This window comes from Panulirus ornatus, chromosome 20, assembly GCF_036320965.1.
Source record: "Panulirus ornatus isolate Po-2019 chromosome 20, ASM3632096v1, whole genome shotgun sequence".
NCBI lineage: Eukaryota > Metazoa > Arthropoda > Malacostraca > Decapoda > Palinuridae > Panulirus > Panulirus ornatus.
Genome location: NC_092243.1, coordinates 8,736,075 through 8,758,494, shown reverse-complemented (window position 1 = coordinate 8,758,494; position 22,420 = coordinate 8,736,075). Strand labels below are relative to the sequence as shown.

The 22,420-nt window shown below is 43.2% G+C and overlaps 2 protein-coding genes across 6 annotated transcripts in view; one reads left to right on the top strand and one right to left on the bottom strand.

The window, feature by feature from the left end:
- Positions 1-22,420, bottom strand: part of LOC139755905 (carbohydrate sulfotransferase 1-like) — a 191,717-nt gene that overhangs the window by 68,616 nt on the left and 100,681 nt on the right. The window lies entirely within an intron of this gene.
- Positions 1-22,420, top strand: part of LOC139755901 (uncharacterized) — a 44,743-nt gene that overhangs the window by 5,051 nt on the left and 17,272 nt on the right. The window lies entirely within an intron of this gene.

Sequence of the window (22,420 nt, the reverse complement as noted above, 5' to 3'; positions counted from 1 at the left end):
TGCCTTGATTCAATCCACTGACAGCACGTCAACCCCGGTATACCATATCGCTCCAATTCACTCTATTCTTTGCCCTCCTTTCACCCTCCTGCATGTTCAGGCCCCGATCACACAAAATCTTTTTCACTCCATCTTTCCACCTCCAATTTGGTCTCCCTCTTCTCCTCGTTCCCTCCACCTCCAACACATATATCCTCTTGGTCAATCTTTCCTCACTCATTCTCTCCATGTGACCAAACCATTTCAAAACACCCTCTTCTGCTCTCTCAACCATGCTCTTTTTATTTCCACACATCTCTCTTACCCTTACGTTACTTACTCGATCAAACCACCTCACACCACACATTGTCCTCAAACATCTCATTTCCAGCACATCCATCCTCCTGCGCACAACTCTATCCATAGTCCACGCCTCGCAACCACACAACATTGTTGGAACCACTATTCCTTCAAACATACCCATTTTTGCTTTCCGAGATAATGTTCTCGACTCCCACACATTCTTCAAGGCTCCCAGAATTTTCACCCTCTCCCCCACCCTATGATCCACTTCCGCTTCTATGGTTCCATCCGCTGCCAGATCCACTCCCAGATATCTAAAACACTTCACTTCCTCCAGTTTTTCTCCATTCAAACTCACCTCCCAATTGAATTGACCCTCAACCCTACTGTACCTAATAACCTTGCTCTTATTCACATTTACTCTTAACTTTCTTCTTTCACACACTTTACCAAACTCAGTCACCAGCTTCTGCAGTTTCTCACATGAATCAGCCACCAGCGCTGTATCATCAGCGAACAACAACTGACTCACTTCCCAAGCTCTCTCATCCCCAACAGACTTCATACTTGCCCCTCTTTCCAAAACTCTTGCATTCACCTCCTTAACAACCCCATCCATAAACAAATTAAACAACCATGGAGACATCACACACCCCTGCCGCAAACCTACATTCACTGAGAACTAATCACTTTCCTCTCTTCCTACACGTACACATGCCTTACATCCTCGATAAAAACTTTTCACTGCTTCTAACAACTTTCCTCCCACACCATATATTCTTAATACCTTCCACAGAGCATCTCTATCAACTCTATCATATGCCTTCTCCAGATCCATAAATGCTACATACAAATCCATTTGCTTTCCTAAGTATTTCTCACATACATTCTTCAAAGCAAACACCTGATCCACACATCCTCTACCACTTCTGAAACCACACTGCTCTTCCCCAATCTGATGCTCTGTACATGCCTTCACCCTCTCAATCAATACCCTCCCATATAATTTGCCAGGAATACTCAACAAACTTATACCTCTGTAATTTGAGCACTCACTCTTATCCCCTTTGCCTTTGTATATTATCCCTGGGGATAGGGGTGAAAGAATACTTCCCACGTATTCCTCGCGTGTCGTAGAAAGCGACTAGAGGGGACGGGAGCGGGGGGCCGGAAATCCTCCCCTCCTTGTATTAACTTTCTAAAATGGGAAACAGAATATATATATATATATATATATATATATATATATATATATATATATAACTTCTGTCAATCTGGTTTCTAATTATATGGAAATGGATTCATTAAGGGTCTCATATATATATATATATATATATATATATATATATATATATATATATATATATATATATATATATATATATATATATATATATACATATATATATATACATATATATATATATATATATATATATATATATATATATATATATATATATATATATATATATATATATATATATACATATATATATACATATATATATATATATATATATATATATATATATATATATATATATATATATATATATATATATATATATATATATATGATCTTTAAAACTAGGAACGCTACTTGGAACATATAAAAAACAGTTTGAAGAGGAATATCACAACGCCTATGAAATTTATGTATGCATAATTACCTGCTAATGTATAGCAAATAATGATATCTAAGTTGATTCATCTGCATAGAAGGCATAACTGAATATCTATCATACAGTGCAAGAATATTACAAATTTCGTATTCGATATACATACATACATACATATACATACATATACATACATATACATACATATACATACATACATACATACATACATACATACATACACATACATACACATACATACATACATACATACATACCATACATACCATACATACCATACATACATACATATATATATATATATATATATATATATATATATATATATATATATATATATATATATATATATTATCATTATTATTATCATCATTATTATTATACTTTGTCGCTGTCTCCCGCGTTAGAGAGGTAGCGCAGGGAAACAGACGAAAGAATGGCCCAACCCATCCACATACACATGTATATACATAAACGCCCACACACCCACATATACATACCTACACATTTCAACGTATACATACATATACATACACAGACATATACATATATACACATGTACACATTCATTCATTCCGCCTTCATCCATTCTCGCCGCCACACATGAAATATATATATATATATATATATATATATATATATATATATATATATATATATATATATATATATATATATATATCATTAGACTACAAATGTAATTAACTACTCTACTAGGGAGAAATCACCTTTGGCGAGGTTAAATCATATCTGTGATTGTACCAACTAACGAAATTTTCAAAAGAAGGAACATGTTGGTTTGTTAAGCAACACAAGGCTATCACAGCGTAAAGTTTGGTAAGTGTACATCACATCAAGTGAAAAAGTATCAAACTTTCCCCCATATACATCCCTAATGGCCAAACTCTAACCAAAAAATGGAAACATATAACTTAGTAGTTCTCATATGAGGCAAGCTTCCAGGAGGATTTCTTTATATATATATATATATATATATATATATATATATATATATATATATATATATATATATATATATATATATATATATATATATATATATGAGAGAGAGAGAGAGAGAGAGAGAGAGAGAGAGAGAGAGAGAGAGAGAGAGAGAGAGAGAGAGAGAGTGGATTATTGCTATCATCTATTATTGTTTTCGTTACTGTCAATATAATTCTGCCTCTGGTAACTATCGTTATCATCATTACTATTATCATTACACAACCTCGGAACACCTTTTTTTCAGGGGGGCCCCCAAAGCCTCGAGATTGCACTTCATGCAGGAGCAGGGAAATGATGGATACCTCTGAAAGGAACAGGTCCTCAATCACACTACTGATGTCCATCGAATAACGGTGGTACAACCCCTTCGAGGGAGGCCTCTCGCTCCTGGCGTAACCTCTTGCAGGAGGAGCTCGCCAACCGGAGGATCATCTTCCATGGTGCCCCCCTGCAGCGCTCGGGAAAATGGACACGTCCACCTGGCAGAAGCACAGGCCAAGAAGTGTGTGTGTGTGTGTGTGTGTGTGTGTGTGTGTGTGTGAGTACCATACAGTTGAGGAATAAGCGTTCAATGTCTTCCTTGTGTAACTTGTACACTGGATGGTGGTGGAGGTGTCCAGAACACACAGGAGAAAGTGTAACTCATTCATGCCTGGGGAATGTAGTTTCAGGTGGGTGGGTGTCCGGTGAAATGGTGTTTAAGAATGATTAAGAGCACGATCGCTTGATGCTTGTCGGATCATTTCGAGGTGTTTGCTGAAGTGTATGATATATATATATATATATATATATATATATATATATATATATATATATATATATATATATATATATATATATACATATATAGTGCCCGCCAACGAAGTAGTCGCAAGCGGGCCTGCGGCAATCATACTGACGCAAAGCACTTTCCCCCACCTACAGTGTTTGCATCCGCCAGTGAAGTTGGCGCCCTATAGTGAGCAGTGGCAAGTATGTGGCGTGCTGGCATGCCACATAAGCGCACTTCAGTAGCTGTTTAGCTATTGTAGGAGATGGAGGTATTTTCGATTATTTTCTTCATTTTCGTACCTCTGCCACTTAATACGGTTAGAAAATGCTCACCTTACAAGTGACGAAAATAGCTTCTATAGTTGCACTTGACAAGGAACATGAACCAGTTATGGAAACTACAAATATTACTGGGGTGAGCTTGAGAACGATTCGACGATGGGTGAAGAAGTTTCATGATAGCACCGGCTACGTTACACCGACCCATGTGAAACGCCCTGGGAAGGCTAAGACAAACCTCTCCACGCCCTCGGAATGTTCTTAAATGTCGAGTGGATGCAGACCCACCACGCCTGAGTGCGAAAGATTGAAAAGAGAAAACCCTCAGACTGCTCAGAGGTGTGTCAGTAAGGACAGTGCTACAGCACCACTTAAGCGAGGACCTTAAGTACCGGAGCTGAAGGCTGCTTCCTATATCACTCGTAACCCTTAGGTACCACAGGAAAAAGAGTCGAAATTACAAGAAATGTGTAGTGTGGGATACGGCTAAGTTTAGAAGTGTCATGTGGTGTGATGAGGCCACCTTTTCTGTGACAGGTGGCTCTGACAGCAGACGTGTGTACAGGGCCACCCGACTGTGATCCATTCAACGAATATATATATATATATATATATTTCCTGCTTGACTTGTGGTGGGAGTGTTTCCACCATGGTGTTGGGGACCTTGTGGTCTTGCCAGAGAACGAAACTTACGAACGAACGTAGTTACCACCAGCTGCTGTGCGAGCCATCTTCGTAATTCGTGAGGCCGAAAGTGTTCATGCAGGATGGGACTATACTGCCACACTAGTCACTGATTGGCTGAGGGTCTGCGCGGCAGAGTTCTTCAGTGGAATATTCCCACAGGATTTAAATCCAACGGAAAACGTTATCTCTACTTATGCTGGAGGCAGCCACTCGTGAAATTTGGGCAGGGATGGATGCCGAGTGGCTCCAGAACTTCAGTGAGTCAGTTCCTGGTCGTTTCTAGGGTTGTATAAAGAGGAAAGGGAAGCTGATAAAGTATCTCCCCTGATGATGTGATTATTACACGAAAGTGCACCTGGGAACTTATCGTGTTTCATTTCCCCGTGGAAATATATATATATATATATATATATATATATATATATATATATATATATATATATATATATATATATATATGTGTGTGTGTGTGTGTGTGTGTGTGTACTCAATACATACGTACATGCGCACAACAAACAAAATATGTTACATCATATATTAGATAATGCATTAGACTATATTTATGTGAAGCGATATAGGAAAACACGTATAGATTAGAAGCAACATTACCTCAGCCAGTTATGTAGAAAGTAACGATGATAGTCGCCCCTTGCGCCATTTCAAACCACACAAAAGGTCGTGAAACCTATCGTCTTTAAAATGGTACTCGCTTTGGAAAGGGAACTTTATCGTCTATTGCAGGAGATTCGAGTCGGGGATTTGATTTCGTCGAATGTTCGTAAACTCTGGAATATTACAGAGGAAGATGAGGTCTGATCGAGTCTGTCTTACCCTCTCCAAAACTTAAAATAGCCTGCGGTGTCTGGCAACTTTCACCTCAAGTATTGCCATATATTTATAATATTTTCATATCATTATTTTTTGTTTTTCTTTTAAGGAGGGTCGTGATCTTCTAAATAGACATCTAAGCATCGGGCTTAAAGACGTTCACGGAGATGAAATCGGGTGATTCCTCCTTTACGTTAATGCTGTAACCTTTCTGTGACCCTCATTACTTCTAAATGTCGAACCTTTACATAGTTGGAGGACATGATTCAAAGTAAATGATGCTGTCACGTATGTTCTGCAAATATTTCATGGTTCGGAAGTTAGAAATAATGAGATGCACAGGAAAGGGTTATTACCATCATGGCGGACTTGGATCAGATGATGGTGAGCTCAATTAATTTTTTGAGCCGATATATATATATATATATATATATATATATATATATATATATATATATATATATATATATATATATATATATATATATATTGGAAAGGATCACAATCTTGCGCGTGATCAAGATATTCCTATGAGTCCACGGGGAAAAATGAAACACAATAAGTTCCCAAGTGCACTTTCGTGTAATAATCACGTCATCAGGGGAGACACAAAAGAGAAATATAACAGTCATTTGATATACATACATATATCCCGTCCTTACCACAGGGAAATGAAACACGATAAGTTCCCAAGTGCACTTTCGTGCGGTGAATACATCATATAACAATCAGTTGATACACAACGAAGAGACGTAGGTAGGACGCCATTTGGTAAACAAGTGACTCTCCGAATGGTGATCTCTTCCAATATATTGTAGACTAGTATTAGAATCTATGACAACACAAAACAATTGCCAGATGCCGCAGGCTGTATCTGAAGTGGGACACCACACAACCTCACACCTGATCGTACGTTTCCAGAACATCATAAATGCAGCACTGAAATGAAATCTTTTTAGCTTGACTATCCCGCAATAGAGAACAATGTTGCCTTCCCCAAGCGGAAATCGTGTGAGAACGACAGTTCATATAACGTTTGTGAGGCTGGAATGTTCATAAAGATGGCAGAGTGAAATTATCAATGATTCCTTTGTTACCTGTTCAGTGTGTGATACCATTTGAAAGATGATTTATGTATGTATATTTTTTGTACAACTCTGAATGCTTCTAGATAGATAGATGTTGATTAGACAGATAGGAAACACAGAAATACAGTGTTCTTTTCTAAACACTGGAGCACGATGGCACGATCCTTGAGCACGATGGTACGACCCATGAAGAGAGATGGTACGACACTTGACCACGACAGTACGACCCTTGAACGTGACGCTACGACCCTTAGGTACGACGTTACAAGCTTTGAACATGACGTTACGACCGTTGAACATGACGTTACGACCCTTGAACACGACGTTACGACCCTTGAACACGACGTTACGACCCTTGAACACGACGTTACGACCCTTGAACACGACGTTACGACCCTTGAACACGACGGTGCGACTCTTTAGCCCGACGATACGACCCTTCAGAGCGACATGACGACCCTTTGTGTACATTGGCGTGACCTTTGACCTGACCTTTATTGGTTGTATTACGGTAAACTAAACACGCTGAAAAATGAGATATGTGAGACATGTTGTTGAAAGGGACTTGTTCACTTTCAGTCTTAAAGGTTAGAATGTATGAAGAAGGTTTGTATAGATAAAAGGATTTATATAGAAAATAGATATGGTATAGATTATATAGAAGAAGAATGTATGATAAAGGTTATATAGAAAAAAAAAGAACTGTACCGGGGAAGGGCGTGAGATCCCATTAATGTATCAACCGAACACTGGAAATGAGAGAGAGGAAAAAAATAGTAATGTAAATGTACGAAAAAATAATTATTTATTAACATATCGTTTTCTCAGAACTCAAAAGTTTGCCCCCGTAATAAAAGTAGTGATGACTGAGAGAGAGAGAGAGAGAGAGAGAGAGAGAGAGAGAGAGAGAGAGAGAGAGAGAGAGAGGTGCCTAATCATCAGTCGTGTCTGACATGCTTGCAGAGGACGACGTAATTGCCGTGGTCATATAATTTAGCATTACAATGTCTCGCGCGGCTGGGCTAATGGGACTCCCTTCCCTGGCGCGCAGCAGCAGCAGCAGCCCCGTCGTTCGCTGGCTGGCTTGCTCGCTGGGGGGTTGGAAACCTCACCAGGAGAACCTTAAACCCAGCCATCATTCCTCCTGGCTCTCAAGATAATCCATAGAGTAATCATAAAAGCCAAATATTACCAATTTGATCCTACGATTTGCTGACAAAATAATTGATACGTGTTCTTAATGTTGTTGGTGATGCAAATGTTATTCGTAAGAATAAAGAGAAATGACGTTATCTCTCTCTCTCTCTCTCTCTCTCTCTCTCTCTCTCTCTCTCTATATATATATATATATATATATATATATATATACATAGTGCCTTACTCTATCTACCTGGTCTAGGAGCTCCCTCTAATGGGCTACCGCAGCGCTCGGGAAGCCTGCCTCGTCCACCGGTTCGCAAAATATCCTCTTGTGTCGGTGGTTTGGTTGAGGGGGATGAAGGAAAGGCGAATGAGGAATCAAGCAATCTGAATGGCGTTTAAACCCTAATGAGAAGTAGGTCTGCGATAGTTAGAGAGAGAGAGAGAGAGAGAGAGAGAGAGAGAGAGAGAGAGAGAGAGAGAGAGAGAGAGAGAGAGAGAGAGAGAGAGAGACGCTCAGCCTCTAGCTAATCGTCAGTATAAACACATCATTAGAGATAACGTCTGTCTTCTCATACTGCCAGAAGATAAGCAGTGCTTCGCTCTTAGTCGCCAGAGAGTGTTTGCGCTCAGCAGTAAATTCAGCTTGCCTCCCTAGCGACCATCGTATGTGTGTGTGTGTGTGTGTGTGTGTGTGTGTGTGTGTGTGTGACTAGCTCCATTAAGGGAATTAATTACTCGTTGTCATGACCGGTTCTGAATGAGCTTCGCATCGCACATTCCACGCCAAAGGATGTGTGCAGATGAATGAAACTAGATGAACACTACTGGCGCACGTAATTCTCAGCGCAGCCCCCATTTGGGAGATGTGCAAGATATGGGGCCCCAGGGGTGTAAAACTCTCTTCCTCCCGTACAGTATAAATAGATTACCAATTACACACACACACACACACACACACACACACACACACACACACACACACACACACACACACACACACACACACAGAATGTTTGCCTCAGACATACTCGCTACCATGACTCTCCTAGGGAGGGTATTAAGGCGGCATTCACTATCAGCGAGAAGTCTCAGCAGCGAGCAAACCTATCGACCAACCCAGGCAAAGCAACGCGAACGCTCCCTAACGCACAAAACTGCCGCCCAACACGCGACTGCCGCTCAGGAAATTTGTTTTTCTCCTCCGTGTCCAAAGCTGTGTAGTCACGGATGGAAGCCGTTGCTCAGGCCAGATGTGAAGCACAGATCGAAGGGTAAAAAGAAGGAGAAGATAGACAGTGGAGAAGAAGAAGAATCCTGGGAATCAGAAGGAAATGGAGAAGCTCCCTTCCAGGTAAAGACAAATCAGATTTGTCGGACGAGACAGTGAGAATATACAATACTTCCAAAATCCTCTGTGTGGAGAAAGGCGTCCTTGTTTTTTTTTTATATATATATGTATTCAGAAAGAGTTTTTTCGGACGTGTATATATATACTGATAAGTTAAAAATCCAGGGGAAAAGAAAAAGGCTTCGACGCACCTATATTTCTTCGTAGATAGGTTTGATTAGAGGTTTGGAAAGGGGATCATGACTGGTTTACATCGACGTGGCTCAAGTCAGTCCAGGACGACAGGTCCCGCCGCACAACCAGCAAACATCGAACAGACCCAGCGACCATATTCGCCACCTCACGTACGACGTATACAAAGCACCAGCAACCCACGCAACCGCAAGAAGCAACACTTCCAGCAGCAAACCCCCCCACATCATACATGTCAGAGTCTGTAATTTCAAGTGACCTACTCCGATATCTTTGCATTTCCTTCGCTATTCCAGATCCAGAACTGTAACTCTTTACCTTCCCATGTCTTTCCCAGTCACTGGTACGACTTGTAGATAGATATTATTACCCACTTTCTCCAAACCTCGTCAGTACTTTTCCTTGTCTCTCCTTCTGTCCTTTCATAATCTTCTCCATATTTCAATTAAGTCCTTGATGTGGGCTTTTGCCCGTGACTGGAACCTCAAATGGTATGGACAAGAATGACATACTATTCTCATGGAACATTGTCTAGCTTCCAGTGATGGCCCAGAGCCTGAGGTGGACAGTGACTGGTGGTGGCTGGCCAGTTGCCCCCGACAGTTACTGGCCAGTTACTGACACTGGAAGCTGTTAAACTGGTTTATATCCCACCGCCTGGAACTCCAGGATTGCTGGAATGTTTTACATGTCTTCTGGTGAGGACCAGATGTATGCTCTTGGTCTCTGACTCACACATCTATGTCCTGATGTTGGCGGTGATGTTGTCTACTGTGTCACAAGTTTACTGATGTTGGCGGTGATGTTGTCTACTGTGTCACAAGTTTACTGATGTTGACGGTGATGTTGTCTACTGTATCACAAGTTTACTGATGTTGGCGGTGATGTTGTCTACTGTATCACAAGTTTACTGATGTTGACGGTGATGTTGTCTACTGTATCACAAGTTTACTGATGTTGGCGGTGATGTTGTCTACTGTATCACATGTTTACTGATGTTGGCGGTGATGTTGTCTACTGTCATAAAAGAAAACGACAGCCACTTTTTAATTCGAGTCATAAAAATCCCTAAATAAGAGAGAATAAAAGAAGTGAGATCACGTTTGCCTGGGTCAAGAGGAGGAGGAAGAGGAGAAGGAGGAGGAGGAGGAAGAGGAGGAGGAGGAGGAAGAGGAGGAGGAGGAAGAGGAGGAAGGAGGGGGAAGGTGTGCGGTGCGGACGTCTTTAAGTAATTAGGAAGCTAAGTTCGCCTCCTGAAGCAAAGTTTCAAGTTTATTTTAGTGTCATCTTGGTCGCTGGGAAATGTCTCGTCTGATGTGGTTAAATGGCTTCCTTCCTCACCTCTTAAGACCAACTGTACCACCTCCAGCTGAACCTGGACATAGGTTGTCCCACTGAGCAACACACTGGACATAGGTTGTCCCACTGAGCAACGCACTGGACATAGGTTGTCCCACTGAGCAACACACTGGACATAGGTTGCCCCACTGAGCAACACACTGGACATAGGTTGTCCCACTGAGCAACACACTGGACATAGGTTGTCCCACTTAGCAACACACTGGACATAGGTTGTCCCACTGAGCAACACACTGGACATAGGTTATCCCACTGAGCAACACACTGGACATAGGTTGTCCCACTTAGCAACACACTGAACATAGGTTGTCCCACTGAGCAACACACTGGACATAGGTTGTCCCACTGAGCAACACACTGGACATAGGTTGTCCCATTGAGCAACACACTGGAGAATGTGGAAGGCCGAACCTGTGTGGCTCCTGGGGAAGACCTTCTGTCCTTAACTTTATAGAGAAAGACGTTCGACCTTACCCCATAAGAGCCTCATCCACCCGGGAACTTATATTTTCATAGACTGATTCTGGAAGGCCACTGGAACACTGTTTCCAGGTCGTCTAACACCACGACGGCTCAGTAAGGTGTTTCAGTCACCCTCTTCCTGACCCTCTGATGACTCACTGCTCCTGCTCCCTCACCTATGGGTGGGTCTCCTGCATTACGCTCAGGGAGGACCTGCTTTGTAAGGCCGCTCATACAATGGGTCCCTGGTTGCCTTGCCTACGACGGGATTCTACCTCGAGGCAAGGCTAGGGCTCGTAGAAGAAAGAGAGGTTGAACTCTTCTTGTCAATAGAGAAGTCAGTCTGGATGTACCTGCATCTGTGGTGGCGTTTCCCCGTGTTGCCTTTTTTACTCATCTTGGTAGAATTATACCAATGATGAGTGTGTGTATGTGTGTGTGTGTGTGTGTGTGTGTGTGTGTGTGTGTGTGTACAGATACCCTATTCCCGGCCAACCTATCATGTTTTCAATATGAGAACAAATCACTTCCGCCTGGTAAACTCGTCATTAGACCAACAGTATAATGAGTCTCTGGTGTGGAGTGGGTTGTTTATGACGTGGTCGTAGAATAGGAATGATATTCTCTACATGTTTATCAGGATTGCTGTATCATTTTTTTTTTTTTGCAGCCAAGTCTCTGTGTAATTAGACAGGAATGTTAGAAAAAGTGACGGAATATACAATAATTGGCATACACACACAGACACACACAGACACATACACACACACACACACACACTCACTTACCAACTCAATCACTCACTCACGCTCTCTCCCTCTCTCTCTCTCTCTCACACACACACACACACACACACACACACACAGTCCCATAAGGACTGCTTGGTAACACAAGGGTCATGTATATATATATATATATATATATATATATATATATATATATATATATATATATATATATATATATATATATATATATGCAGTGAAAGCGTATATGGGTTTAGAATTATCCTGAACCCCTGCAGGTGGTGTTGACGTACTTATGACTGGTGTCAGTGTGATTGTTAACCCCAAAATGGCCCTTTAAGACGGTATCAGTCTGACGCCGAAATAACCAGCTACACATCATCATCTTGGCTCTACATGCTCTCCACTGAACCAGATCTATTACGAGAACATCCATTGAATTGTCGTAATTGGTTGTTACATTGTCGGCCACCTGGTCGCGCCTGGCCCCTATTATTTGTCTCTGTATCGAACAAACAACATTTTGTATACCAGCACATTTCGGATATCCATTATCTAAGGACCACAATACTTTTAGAAAGCAACTCTTTTTCCCCCCTTATAAGTGATAAAGAATTTATCAATCTAATATAGGTAAATGTTATTTTCCACTTTCATTACTATGGTTCGTCCTCTTTTTTTTTGGGGGGGGGATGGAATAACTGGTTTGTTAACGTTCGGTATTTGTATAAGATGGCCTGGAAATTGCCTGGAAAAGAAGTGAAAATCAATTTCTGACATTAGAATTAAATGGGCTGGGCCTATAAGGATCTATTACCTTGGTACATGTGGTCTTCTCTTTTTCCTAACTTTTTGTTCGTCATTGGCCTCTTACGGACCCTTCAATAAACCACTCCCAGAGTCTCCGAGTTCCTAAGATTCATTTCCTGCAGACAACACCTCCAAGGACCCCACCCTTCCAGAGTTTTCAGTTCCTTGGAACCCATCTTCCTACAGTCTTTAGTCCCTGAAGCCCATCTTCCCTAAGTCATCGGTCCCTGGAGCCCACCTTCCCTAAGTCATCGGTCCCTGGAGCCCACCTTCCCCAAGTCATCGATCCCTGGAACCCACCTTCCCCAAGTCATCGGTCCCTGGAACCCACCTTCCCCAAGTCATCGGTCCCTGGAGCCCACCTTCCCTAAGTCATCGGTCCTGGAGCCCACCTTCCCTAAGTCATCGGTCCCTGGAGCCCACCTTCCCCAAGTCATCGATCCTTGGAGCCCACCTTCCCCAAGTCATCGATCCTTGGAGCCCACCTTCCCTAAGTCATCGGTCCCTGGAGCCCACCTTCCCTAAGTCATCGGTCCTGGAGCCCACCTTCCCTAAGTCATCGGTCCTGGAGCCCACCTTCCCTAAGTCATCGGTCCTGGAGCCCACCTTCCCTAAGTCATCGGTCCTGGAGCCCACCTTCCCTAAGTCATCGGTCCTGGAGCCCACCTTCCCTAAGTCATCGGTCCTGGAGCCCACCTTCCCTAAGTCATCGGTCCTGGAGCCCACCTTCCCTAAGTCATCGGTCCTGGAGCCCACCTTCCCTAAGTCATCGGTCCCTGGAGCCCACCTTCCCTAAGTCATCGGTCCTGGAGCCCACCTTCCCCAAGTCATCGATCCTTGGAGCCCACCTTCCCCAAGTCATCGATCCTTGGAGCCCACCTTCCCCAAGTCATCGATCCTTGGAGCCCACCTTCCCCAAGTCATCGATCCTTGGAGCCCACCTTCCCCAAGTCATCGATCCTTGGAGCCCACCTTCCCCAAGTCATCGGTCCTTGGAGCCCACCTTCCCTAAGTCATCGGTCCCTGGAACCTACCATCCCCAAGTCTTCAGTCCCTGGAATCCAGCCTCTCCAAGTCTTCAGTCCCTGGAATCCAGCCTCTCCAAGTCTTCAGTCCCTGGAATCCAGCCTCTCCAAGTCTTCAGTCCCTGGAATCCAGCCTCTCCAAGTCTTCAGTCCTGGAATCCAGCCTCTCCAAGTCTTCAGTCCTGGAATCCAGCCTCTCCAAGTCTTCAGTCCTGGAATCCAGCCTCTCCAAGTCTTCAGTCCTGGAATCCAGCCTCTCCAAGTCTTCAGTCCCTGGAATCCAGCCTCTCCAAGTCTTCAGTCCTGGAATCCAGCCTCTCCAAGTCTTCAGTCCTGGAATCCAGCCTCTCCAAGTCTTCAGTCCTGGAATCCAGCCTCTCCAAGTCTTCAGTCCCTGGAATCCAGCCTCTCCAAGTCTTCAGTCCTGGAATCCAGCCTCTCCAAGTCTTCAGTCCTGGAATCCAGCCTCTCCAAGTCTTCAGTCCTGGAATCCAGCCTCTCCAAGTCTTCAGTCCTGGAATCCAGCCTCTCCAAGTCTTCAGTCCTGGAATCCAGCCTCTCCAAGTCTTCAGTCCTGGAATCCAGCCTCTCCAAGTCTTCAGTCCTGGAATCCAGCCTCTCCAAGTCTTCAGTCCCTGGAATCCAGCCTCTCCAAGTCTTCAGTCCCTGGAATCCAGCCTCTCCAAGTCTTCAGTCCCTGGAATCCAGCCTCTCCAAGTCTTCAGTCCCTGGAATCCAGCCTCTCCAAGTCTTCAGTCCCTGGAATCCAGCCTCTCCAAGTCTTCAGTCCCTGGTAGCTGCTTGGTAGGACGGGCCCCTGGTAGCTGGTCAGTAAGTCGTCGCATGGTCCGTGGTAGCTGCTTGGTAGGTTGTCCCATGGTCCCTGGTCGCTGCTTGGTAGATCGTCCCATGGCGTTGGGACATCTTCCCGGTCCTTGGCCGTAACTCTATATACTTCCCCATCCAGGGTTTCTTGATCTAGAATGGAACCTCACACTCCCAAGCAAGGTGCTCTATACTAGAGCTTCCAAGACCACGGCGCTACTGTAGTCTGAGACCTTACTTCTTAGACACGGCTCTATAGAGCAAAGCTCTCTACTCCATCTTAGACACCCGACTGTGTAGATTGAGACAATATGGTCTCTAGCCAAGGTTCCTATGATGAACCTCTGTGTTCCTCACTCTCATTACCCTCTGAAATGACTATCTGAACCCCCCTAACAGCGGCTTTAAGGTGTACCCGACAGAGCGAGCCAGGTAGGCGAGGCCAAGCGCCAGACGATCCACGACAATCGTGTGATAATGACGCGTCATCGTCTCCTGAAACGGCCTCCGTCACAAGACTGCCACCTCTGCCAATACCTCTCTCGCGCTACTCGATCCTCCTTCAGCCAACGACGAAGGAGATCAAGCATCATCAGAGCATCGCCAGGGACTCACAGAAGATTCCTTTTGTGACGGCGCTTCGGAAATGTCGGAGCTGAGAGACAAGGCGGCCCCAGTTGTGGTAAAGTCTCAAAAAAAAAAAAAGACGACGAGACACGTCACGTGTCAGAACGTCACAGGATATTGGAATGGAATCTTATACGTGACGCGCGACGGTCCAGAAACAAAAGAGAATGGCACGACCGGGAAAAGAATTCACTAGTTCATTTTCATAGTGTAATTTACCTTTCTGAGGCGCGGGGTGAGAGCCTCGTCTCTCTCTCTCTCTCTCTCTCTCTCTCTCTCTCTCTCTCTCTCTCTCTCTCTCTCTCTCTCTCTCTCTCTCTCTCTCTCTCTCTCGCTGGCCAAGTGGAATCAGTGTCTCTGATCGAGGCGACGTACCAAACATATCACGTAGAGCATCAGGAAGTAGACGGAGGAAAAGAGAATGACTTTCTCTTAACGTAATGTCTAAAAGAAAACGTATTACAAATCTTGAAATTGCACGAGATGTTTGAAGTTCGTCTCAACACTAGCCGGATGTTGATCACGTCGGTAACAACCCTTGTGTGCCCTTAAGGGTTAGAATAAAGGTCACGCCGTCGTGCTCAAAGGTCGTAATGCTGTCGTAAGGAGACGGTTGTTCATGGTATTTTCATTTTCATCAGCTTGCTCCTTTGACAACCAATTGAATACATAGATGTAAAAGAGGGGAGAGAGAGAGAGAGAGAGAGAGAGAGAGAGAGAGAGAGAGAGAGAGAGAGAGAGAGAGAGAGAGAGAAGAGAGAGAGAGAGAGAGGAAGGGAAGGAATAAATCACTGAATGTTGAAAGAAAGGAGATGATAAAGAGGGGGAGAAGAAACACCCGAAGAGGGAAGAGAAAGAGAGGAAGTAGCGGAGAAAAAGATAAGGAAAGTGGCAGCAACAAGAGGAGAAGGAAATACGAAGACAAGGAATGACAACAGAGTAGTAGACAAGGGAGACAAGGAATAGCTAGAGAAGGCAAAGCGGAAAGAGAATTCGACTAAAAAGAAAGAGCTGAAGAGGGAGAAGAATGAAAAGAAGAAGAAGAAGAAGAAGAAAAAGAAGAAAAGAAGAAGAAGAAGAAGAAGAGGAGGAGGAAGAAGAAGAAGAAGAAGAAGAAGAAGAAGAAGAAGAAGAAGAAGAAGAAGAAGAAGAAGGAGAAGAAGAAGAAGAAGAAGAAGAAGAAAATGAAGAAAAAAGAAGAAAAGACAAGAAGAAGAAAACTATTTAGAATCAAATTCCTGAAAATTCTCCCTGACCATTGTCAACACCTGACTATACTAAGAACGTGGTTCACAGTCACACAAAGTTGTGGTGGTTGCCTTGTCCTACGAAAGCTGAGGGGTTCATTCCACGCTCCTGCAGCAACGGGGGAACTGCCTTGTTCAAACGAAGGAGTCGTGGTAATGTGTCTCTGTAAGAATGAACGTGTCCTCAATGACTAGTTGGATCTCTTCAATGAGCTAGATATGTACGGTAACCTTTGACCTTTCGAGATGCCTTTATATATATATATATATATATATATATATATATATATATATATATATATATATATATATATATATATATATATTTTTTTTTTTTTTTTTTTCATACTATTCGCCATTTCCCGCGATAGCGAGGTAGCGTTAAGAACAGAGGACTGGGCCTTTGAGGGAATACCCTCACCTGGCCCCCTTCTCTGTTCCATCTTTTGGAAAATTAAAAAAAAAAAAAAAAAAAAAAAAAAAAAACGAGAGGGGAGGATTTCCAGCCCCCCGCTCCCTTCCCTTTTAGTCGCCTTCTACGACACGCAGGGAATACGTGGGAAGTATTCTTTCTCCCCTATCCCCAGGGGATATATATATATATATATATATACATATATACGAAATTCGTTCAAAATTTACCTTCAGGAAATATGTCTGTACCTATTTTTTAATATAGGTCTCATAGTGCCTTTGCCTGACATTGTCTTGCTCTTAATGGCTCCCCAATATTCACAAAAATATACGTAGCGTCCAAATTGTTTGTCCAGACCTGGAGAAGGGAGACCAGCTCCAGGATATGTACGTTCGTAATACTGTTAACTTTTGTTTCTAAATCAAAAATCTTCTCGCTTCAAATGCAACGCTGATTATTATTGTACTGGTCAGGGTCAATGGGGTTATATCGCTGGGTGTTAAGCTAAGAAACGTAGATTTTTATACAAAGGAAAAAAGGGATAAAAGATGAAACGAGACGAAAAACAAAATTCAGACAATAGATTTATGAATTCTTTTTTTATGCAATAGTCAAACTTATTAGCGGAGAGGAATTCAAAGCCACATAACATTCAGACGAAAAGTCTGACTAGAAATTGCCCTTGAGAAATAAGAATGAGAAGTAAGGGAACGTCTCTTTTGAAATGTAAACCCAAAATTTCCCCTGTCTCAAACAATGACGAGATGTCTCAAAAAATGACGAGATGTCGCAATGACGAGATGTCTAAAACAATGACACACACACACACACACACACACACACACACACACACACACACACGCACAGTGTCTCGCCTGCTTCCTGGACTCTCGCCATCGCAACCAAGACAGACATGCGATCTCTCTCTCTCTCTCTCTCTCTCTCTCTCTCTCTCTCTCTCTCTCTCCTCGCCTCCGGAGTAAATACTCAGGGGCAACCCTGGCGAGAAAGGCGAGAGCGAGCAAGACGCCCCGCGCCCCCTTCCCTCCTCCCGGTGCCGTGAGGTGAATGACTCCCCTCTGTTCCCTTGAGGAGTCGGGCGGAGTCGTCGTCATTGTCCTCGTCTTCCAGCTCCTCCTCCTCCTCCTCTCCTCACTCCGTCATTAGAGTGCGAGGCAGCTACCGATCTCCTGTGGCTCGCTCAGACCAACACCCACTTGAGTGAGGTCTGCCTCTACGTCTATGGGGGGGGCTTACTACTTCAGGGATATTACTGAGGTGGTGCTCCTCCTCGAGAAACCACTCGTCCCGTCAACTGATGACCGACTGCTCCTCTGATGTTTAACGGCATCTGATTTTGCTCCGTCTTACGCCATCTCACTTTAACCACGAGTGTACAAGATCACTGGAGCTTTTAACTACAATGGATTTCATTTCGTATCATGCATAACAATTTGACAGTAAAGACATCTTATCTTATCTTATCTTATATCTTAGATTATCATGCTGGATCGTCACTCACCTGGAAGGCCTGAAGGTTCTTTCCTTAGCGTCCGTCAATGATGGACTTCATTGGAGCCAATGGGATTCTCAGAAACAAGCGGTAATGAAATGTTCTATTGAGGCAGGAATGCGTTAAATGACCGACCTGGAAACATTGTTCCAGTAGCCTTCCAGAATCAGCCCGAAGGAGAAAAGTTCCAGAGGGATTAGGGGTCTGTTGATGTGAGGCTGAACGTCTATATAGAGTTAAGAGCCACATAGGACGGCTCTCCACATTCTCCAGTGTGTTGCTCAGTGGGACAACCTATGTCCAGTGTGTTGCTCAGTGGGACAACCTATGTCCAGGTTCAGCTGGAGCTGGTACAGTTGGCATTAAGAGGTGAGGAAGGAAGCCATTTAACCACATCAGACGAGACATTTCCCAGCGACCAAGATGACACTAAAATAAACTTGAAACTTTGCTTCAGGAGGCGAACTTAGCTTCCTAATTACTTAAAGACGTACGCACCGCTCACCTTCCCCCTCCTTCCTCCTCTTCCTCCTCCTCTTGACCCAGGCAAACGTGATCTCACTTCTTTTCTTCTCTCATATTTAAGGATTTTTATGACTCGAAATAAAAAATGGCTGTCACTTTCTTTTATTGACATTTAAAGCTGTTTATCGTTTTTTTTTTTACAGAAAGTTTTGACAAAGTAGGGAACATAGCCGCCAACATCAGTAAACTTGTGACACAGCAGACAACATCACCGCCAACATCAGTAAACTTGTGACACAGTAGACAACATCACCGCCAACATCAGGACATAGATGTGCGAGTCAGAGACCAAGAGCATACATCTGGTCCTCACCAGAAGACATGTAAAACATTCCAGCAATCCTGGAGTTCCAGGCGGTGGGATGTAAACCAGGTTAACAGCTTCCAGTGTCAGTAACTGGCCAGTAACTGTCGGGGGCAACTGGTCAGCCACCACCAGTCACTGCCCACCTCGGGCTCTGGGCCATCACTGGAAGCTAGACAATGTTCCATGAGAATATACACTTCATTTGAGAAGAAATATAAGTATTTTTTTACACATATTTTTCATCATTACTCCTCTCTCTCTCTCTCTCTCTCTCTCTCTCTCTCTCTATCTATCTATCTATCTATCTATCTATCTATCTACCTATCTATATAACATCATTCTCTTCATCTTCCTATGTTTCTTCATTCGGAAAGCCACACAGGAGGGGGAGGTTTTTTTTTCAGCCCTGCGCCTCCGTCCCCCATTATCACCTTCTAACGGCACGTAAGATATGTATGGGTAGTGTTCTCGCTCCACTATCCTAAGGGATAGTACCACACGCCAAGCCTCAAGCATTCCTTTCATGTCCAGAGTCTTAACAGTATTAGAATCCATCTTGTCCATGATCCCCTTCATGTCCAGAGTCTTAACAGTATTAGAATCCATCTCGTCTATGATCCCCTTCATGTCCAGAGTCTCAACAGTATTAGAATCCATCTCGTCTATGATCCCCTTCATGTCCAGAGTCTTAACAGCATTAGAATCCATCTCATCCATGATCCCCTTCATGTCCAGAGTCTTAACAGTATTAGAATCCATCTCGTCTATGATCCCCTTCATGTCCAGAGTCTTAACAGTATTAGAATCCATCTCGTCTATGATCCCCTTAATGTCCAGAGTCTTAACAGTATTAGAATCCATCTCGTCCATGATCCCCTTCATGTCCAGAGTCTTAACAGTATTAGAATCCATCTCGTCCATGATCCCCTTCATGTCCAGAGTCTTAACAGTATTAGAATCCATCTCGTCTATGATCCCCTTCATGTCCAGAGTCTTAACAGTATCAAATGTAATCCATCTCGTCCATGATCATATTTCTGCAGAGCGAGAACCCTCACATGTGTCTGGGATCCACTCATGACTATAAATACGTGTCATGAGAGTAGCGTAAGTGCTTGAGTGTTGGATGGAGTGTTGATAGCTAGAGGCAGTGGCGCTGGGGTATGTGAAATGTTGTGGGAGTTCCACGTGTCTGACCTCGTCACAGAAAATGTAAAATGTTTTCGTAAAAAGTGAAAATATCTGGCATATATATATATATATATATATATATATATATATATATATATATATATATATATATATTCTTTTCTTTCTTTCATACTATTTGCCATTTCCCGCATTAGCGAGGTAGCGATAAGAACAGAGGACTGAGCCTTAGAAGGAATATCCTCACCTGGCCCCCTTCTCTGTTCCTTCTTTTGGAAAATTAAAAAGAAAAAACGAGAGGGGAGGATTTCCAGCCCCCCGCTCCCTTCCCATTTAGTCGCTTTCTACGACACGTAGGGAATACGTGGGAAGTATTCTTTCTCCCCTATCCCCAGGGATAATATATATATATGTATATATATATATATATATATATATATATATATATATATATATATATATATATATATGTTTCTTAGCGCTATCTCGCTGACTCGGGAAACAGCGATAAAGTACATATAATGAATAGAAACATCCACATTCTTTAGCCCTATAGTGACCGTATACCTCAAGCACAAGAAGGGAGATATTAATTTCCTATACAAGAAACCGTAATCATCAGATCTGAACATTGCAACCCCTTTAAACAAGACGATACGACCATTAAGTACGAAATTACGTCCCTGGATCACCAGGATACGACCCTTGGGTCGGATGGCGTGACCTTTAACCTAACCCTTATGACGACATACTCGAATTAGTTTATAACAACTTGAGAAGAAAGAAGTGAAAGTAATCAGGTAGTTGCTATAACTCACCCTTATTACATCTTTTGTTGGAAGCCAATGTCGACTTTACTACTCACATCAGCTCACAGAGATGTGGCAGCGTTGCGTTGCCTCACAATTTTACATTTGTCGTATACTGGAGAGCAGCTCACATGGCTGATCCCCTGGGGGTAGTACGACTACACAATATTAACTCGGATATTTTCCTCTGGTCAGAGTGGCACATGTGTCATATAGACCATGGGTCATCATTCCTATATGTGTGTGTATGCGTGTGTATGTGTGTGTGTGCGTGTGTGTGTGTGTGTATGTGTGTGTGTGTGTGTGTGTGTGTGTGTGTCTGTGTGTATCGTTCTGATCCTTTAACGTACTATCAGCGTATCTTATAGGAACGAAGGATGAGGAAAAATGAGTGTGAATTGAGTGTGAATTGAGTGATAGATATAGGAAAGAAAAAATATATCTCATGTTTAATATAAGGGAAAAATGTTTCCTTAAGGTTAAGGTGGGGAAAATAAATGTGCATGTGTAATGCAGAGGATGAAGAATGCATTAGATCATCTACAGGATATACGATCTTCAATGATAGATATGTGATTAAGAAATGTGAAAAAAAAAATGACATATCGTTGATCGGAACGATGTTCTCTCTCTCTCTCTCTCTCTCTTTCTCTCTCTCTCTCTCTCTCTCTCTCTCTCTCTCTCTCTCTCTCTCTCTCTCTCTCTCTCTCTCTCTCTCGTCCAGGATTATGTATACGTCCAGTAGGTGACCTTCACACATGACACCCTGACCTTCCATACACATACTCACGACCTTTAACGCTACACACACACATACACACACACACACACACACACACACACACACACACACACACACACACACACACACACACACGTCGCCTCAATATTTTCCAAAGTAACATAACAGTATTCTTGCCTCCCCGGCAACACCTTAGCAACCTCTAAAGAAACACGTAAACAAAAAAAAAAAAATAACAATATTCAAATATCATCTTGGACTGGAAACATGATTCTTCCTTACCTCACATCTCGCAGCGCACACAACCCTTCCAGATTCACCTGCAATGTCTGGGTAAACCCATCAAGAACACCTGAGTTCGAGGCGGACTTCGAACTCCTCCCTCAGCGAGGGTCTCCTCCTCCGCACCCCAGCCAGCGGCGGCGGGGCTGAGCGCTGTTGTCTACAGGGGCCACCAAGTCAGGACCGGAGCGACCACTACACTAAATAGACTTTACGGAATCGTGATTGAGGTCGCTGGCGCATGAAGCCTCAATTACGGCCAGTAATGGGGGAGGACTTTGAGGGGACAGAAAGAGCTGGTAGAAAAGGGG